A 6000-nucleotide genomic window follows, 5' to 3' on the forward strand; every position below is an offset into this window, starting at 1 on the left:
GTGGCAAAGAAGGACACTTTGTGCGAGACTAGAAAAACCCAATGCATCTATCATGTCAATACTGCAAACAGTTTGACCATGTGATAGAAGATATTCTGATCTTTATAGCAAATATACAAGAAAAGAAGACATAACCCCAACAACATACATAGAATATTCAGATGATGAGGGCGAAACTGTGCGAAGAAGATCATAATTTTAATATAGTAACGTGCAGTCATATGGGCACTGGCAAAGATGAGGGAAAAGAGCCAGATACCTAGGGGTGGGTGCACAAGCCTGCTGAAAAGGAAGTCGGATTCGACCTCAACTAAGCTAAAGAAACTTTTATGGAGGCTAAAAGGACTATCGTTGAAGCTTCTATGTTAGGGATTCAAGAGAAATCTGCTGGGAACAATGAAGTGCAACATGTAGATCCCTCGTTGTTAACCACCTTCTTGAAAACCTGTATGAATTTGCTACATGATAAGAAATTTGTAGAAGGGCTCCAAGAACTAATAGACAGGTAAGCAGATAAAATTTAAGTTCCCTCAAAACAGCACACTATAAGGAAACTCTATAAGCATAAGAAGAGAACAAGACGTGAGACATTAGGGTAATTTTGTCATGTAAAATGGGCCTCCTAAGAAAAATGTACAACCAAAATAAACTTTATAATAACCATTAGGATTCAAGATGATGATGCCAACCATGGGGATCATTCACCATTTTTGGAGTAAAAAAGTAAAAATATTAAAAGATAATAAAATAATAAAACTACTTTTTTCAACTCATATTTTCAACTTATCTCCTTAAGGTTTTACTCAAATGTCGAGCAAGAGTACCTATTGGATGCAAAATTCAATTCCTCATCTAAGGAGTACCCATGTTACATAATTTCGATGGACCCTTCTATATGTAAAATAAGAAATACATGAAAAAATGTGATTGCAATCACGTTGTTTTGTGTATTTCTCATTTTTCATGTAGAAGGGTCCATCAAAAGTATGAAAAATGGGTACTCCTTAGATCAGGAATTTTTGCATCAAATGCCAGTCGAAATGTGAGTAAAACCTTAGGGAGATAAGCTGAAAATATGAGTTGAAAAAGTAGTTTTTCTTTTTTCCCTATAAAATTTGATGATGTAATTTAATCTTATTTTATTATTTCCACTATTATTTTATAATTTCCTTAGGAGGCCCATTTTAGACCTCAAAAATCCCCTAATGTGAGGCTAACTGCGTAGATAGGCGAATAGGAAATGGACTAAGTTATTGTGTATTTGGGTTATGATGTGAATGTATTGTCGAAGCAAACATGGGAAAGAATGGGGAGACCTGGGCTGCAATGGTCTCCTATTCAACTATGCATGGAAAATCAACAAAAGATTATTCTGATGGGGTGCTTATATGGTGTAATGGTAGATATTGAGGGTGCAAGTGCGTTGGCTAACTTTGAGGTTATTGAAATAGTGGATGATAGTAATCCTTACCCCGCGCTACTAGGAATTGACTGGGATTTTGACATGGACATAGTAATCAACTTGAAGAAGTGGAAGATGACTTTTGAAAGGAAGGTGCTTAGGATTGTAGTCCCACTAAACCCTGCTAAGGGAGCGTGCTATACTGAACCTGTTCGTGACATTGTTGAGGATGATGATGATCTGGATCAAATATACAAGATCATAGCACAACACGAAGATTGGATCAATCCTACGGCTGATGGATGAATTGCATGGGATAGAGATTTCTCCTGCACCTCAGATTCAAATGAAGATCTCAAACACTTGCAGAATCAGTTGCATGAAGTAACTACCTTGCGTTGCAATATGATGACCAAATCGTTGCGGTGTGTCTCAACTGAGGTAAGAAAGCTTCCACATTATGATGGTTTTACTACTATTGATCTCTTATTGGATGAATTTGAAAGAGAAGTACATGAAGAACATCACTTCCAAGTGCTTGAATTTTCCTAATGTGTTACCCCTACCCATTGGTGGGGTACACACAAGGAGAACTTTGCTAATTGGAAGGAATATAGAAGGGTGATGAAATTAAGGTTTGGGTATGTTAACACTAGGATGACTAAGAAATACAATGGGACGGATGATCATCGCGAGCATTTGGCATAGTGGAATAGAGCTGGGGGGTGGAGGCACAACTAGAATGGGTGCACATTTTATGTCATACCTTAGATACAATCCGAATGAACTGGTATTTGGAAACAGAGCTTCACCATGGGACAACTGAAAGGGACATCTTAAGAGAGAGTTCCTTATTGACTCTCAGATTTGAGGATGGGTTTGAATGCATTGATCCAGTGTTCCAGGAGATAAAACCAGGTATATTCAGAAGACCTAAGGAATCGATAGAATGGATTTAGCTAGATTGGAGTACAAAGTTGCGCCATGCACTGCAATGTTACAATGTGACTACTGAAGAGGAAGAAGAAGACCTGCAGAATATTAACATCCCAGAGATAGAAGGACAGCACAAAGTCAAAGGACCGAAATCCGAGAACCTGGATATATTAGAGCCTTTGAAAACTAAACAAGTAAATATTGGATCTGAAGCAAAGCCTAAGTAAGATATGAGACTATTGGGATGAAGATACACTTGATAAGGTGGCTGAACTGCTATGCAAATACCAAGATCTATTCCCAACAAAGTTCTTGCATCTGAAGGGGATCATAGGAGATTTTGGCATAAGGAAAATGACTTTGAAACCTGATACGAAGCCCATCAAACAGAGACCTTATCGCCTCAATTCGAAATATAAAGAAAAGGTGTGCCAAGAGCTTGATAAAATGTTGGATGTTGGAATTATTGAACAAGTAGAAGAATTTGATTGGGTGAGCCCAATGGTTGTCTAAGAAAAGAAACAAAAAGGTGAAATTAGGATATGCGTAAACCTAAGAAAGCTTAATGATGCATGCGTGCATGATCCGTTTCCAACACCATTTACCTATGAAGTGTTAGAGAATGTTGGAGGATAGGAGGCTTATTCATTCATTGATGGGTACTTAGGATACCATCATATTAAGATCGCATTGGAAGATCGAAGCAAGACAACCTTCACGATGAAGTGGGGTTGCTTTCAATATACAATAATGACATTTGGACTGAAGAATACACTTGTAATCGTCTCTCGGTTAATAATCACACGTTGAAGGATTTTATTCACAAATGTTTGGAGGTTTATTTTGACGATTGGACTGTGTTCATATTGGTGAAATTCCATGTTGCAAGTCTACACCTTATGTAGGATACATGCCACGGATATCAGATTGCAGTGTGTTCTCACTCAGGTTGTCCCTTGGCTCCTTAAGGGATACGGCCGAGGTAACCACTAACCAATCCTTGGACTGCAGGTCCTAGCCTACCAGCAGTCAGAGAGGGCTCTCTCTTAACGATTTAGCTTTGTTGATGATGATTTTAGGCTAGCTATTGAGTTCAAGGGGTTTTGTTTAAGTTTTGGTGGGAAGGATGATGCTTCCAAGTAGAGAGGTAGGTATAGTATGAAAGTTTCAAACCATTGGGCATGGAGTCAAGGAGTAGGACTACTGGTGCGTTTTCTTGGTCACAAGAGGAATATGGAGCAAGATAGCTACACATGAAACAACATTCAAGCTAAATGGAGATGGATTGAAGGTTAAGGAATGAGATGCAATTAAGAATCTATCGTTCAGCTTAACAGAGGGAAGGTGAATGAGCTCTATCTAGGAGCAGTAAAGAATTCCTAGATAACTATCAAACATGGGTGAATTAGGGGAAATATGAGCCAAAGGGAATTCATATTCATTACCAATTCAGAGGAAAAACATAAAGAAACAGCAGAAATTGAGCATAGAGTGCAATTAAACAAAGTCTAAGCTATTCATTTTTCCTGCTATTTTAGATGGTGACATATGTATGATATGAGCATATATCAATGGAAAACAAAGGTAGAAAACACTTATTGATTCATGTTGCAACACGAGAATTCCATAATTCACTCTTCAAAACATTAATAACACAGCAGACAGTTCATCCTCCAAGCTTTTCAGCAGTCTTTGATTAAGGAAAACATCAAGTATACAGAGCGAGTTTCTAGTGGAGAAAATCAACCAACCATCCCCCTAAACAGTGAATTAGGGTGGTTTATATAGGGAAAATATCTAAAATATCTATTATAGTAGACCTAAAACAGGTCTGAGGCAAATAACTTCTTTAACCTAATTTTTGTCCTGAATTTAATGCAGGAAAATATCTCTGAACTGCGCTGGAGGCAGCGGTATCAAAATGAGTTAATGTGGTGTCCTTATGGCTCTGTGCTGCTCATTTAGCCATAACTATGCTTTGGGTTCTGATCCCCTGCCCTTGAGTGGCTTTAATGTGCATTAACTGTGATTTGAGAGCCTTAAATCGCTTCACCGCTTCCTTTGACTTTGCTTGGGGGCCTTTAATATTCACCTGCTTTGGTATTGCCGATCTGATACTCTTTGCCACTTCACTAATACTCTTTGATTTGATCAGTGCTTCATCTTTCCTCTGATACCCTTTCACAGTCGAATCGGGTCATTTTCTCTCCCTTGATGTGTTTGAAACTGTCAAACCGCCCCTTTTCTGCCCTTTCAAGGCAAAAATGGCTGCTGCAAATGCTTTTCGTGGCCTCTAGAATGATATTGGCGTTGGCCGATCTGAATATGCATATAAATGAAGAAATCCTGTTGCCTCCATGAATTTTCGGGCCTGCTGGTAGCTGAGCCATGAGAGGGCTTCCATTTTTGTCGATTTTTCTTAGCGATGCGGGTTAATCGCGCATCGAAAACTGCATCAGTTTTTCATTCCGGGTATCCTTTGCTGTGATTTTCGCCTTTCGCGCCTTTTTTGATGATGACATCAGCATGACGTCAGCGGTGGGTCTTGGTACGGAAGTGACGTGGCAGGGTGACGTCAAAAGGGTGACGTGGCAGTACGACAGGTTGATGTGGTGGCAGTGACATGTAACAGTTGGGGGGGCGACACAAAGGTGACGTGGCACTGACCTAGTGCTGTCGTCAGGGGTGGAGAGACAAAAGGCGGTTTATGGTTTCATCGGACCGCCTTTTGTACGAGGGTGGTAAATGTCAGAGGAGCTCTGACGCAATCGAGGGCGGACACCTGTCTTCTGTACGATGGCAAAACTGCCAGGCTATCGGAGGATAACCGTCGGATGTCAGGGCGGCTCCAAGATCACAGAGAGCCATCGGATCTGGGCGGGCAGATCAGAGGGCTGACAGAGTGCGGAGCTGGCGGCAGGTTTATGTGGGGGGGCCTGCGTGAATATTAAATTAATATTTATATGGCGGGGGTCCAAAAAACTTTGGGTTTGTGGGTTTTTTGCGGGTTTTACATAATTTGTGCACTGGGGGTATAGTTTAATCAAAACATTGAAACCAAACCTGGAAGTGTGAGCGCGAGAGGGAAAAAATGATGAAATGTTATGGGTAAAGGGGTGAGGAAAGAGGTTATTAACTTTAACCAAATGTTAAGTTAATCCCAGGGTTAGGACGCGGAGGGCTAATGCTAAGCCCCAAATGAACTCAGCATTTCCCAAACTGATGTTATAGGGCTATACTGCCAGGGGATGGGAATATGTACATAGGGGAGTTATTTAGTGTTTTTAGTAAAGGGAAGGGAAAATAGATAGGTATTTACATAATAATGTTAGAAGTTAATATGAATTGGTGAGGTGAAGTGTAGGGGGGCTAAGTTTGTGAAATAAAACTTAGGTATAGGAAGTGAATGGACTGCGGAGAGATGATTTTTACACAAGAAATATGGCTTCTTTTCACAGAAGAAAGTCAAAGCTTGACTTGGTATTTTACAAAAATGAAGTGATAACAGGACTGGTTGGGCAGATCCCAAGGTCCTCAAGGGGATGTTAGTGAATGATTAGGAGATTTAGAAGAAGGGGGAATTAGACATGCCTTGCTTGAGCTCCTCCAAAGGGAAATTGCCTTGTACTTGTGATCTGAATAGATATAACACTTGAAAACAT

This window comes from Pinus tabuliformis, chromosome 3_1 (assembly GCF_031772625.1).
Source record: "Pinus tabuliformis cultivar Carrire ecotype Pingquan chromosome 3_1, CPIR1, whole genome shotgun sequence".
NCBI lineage: Eukaryota > Viridiplantae > Streptophyta > Pinopsida > Pinales > Pinaceae > Pinus > Pinus tabuliformis.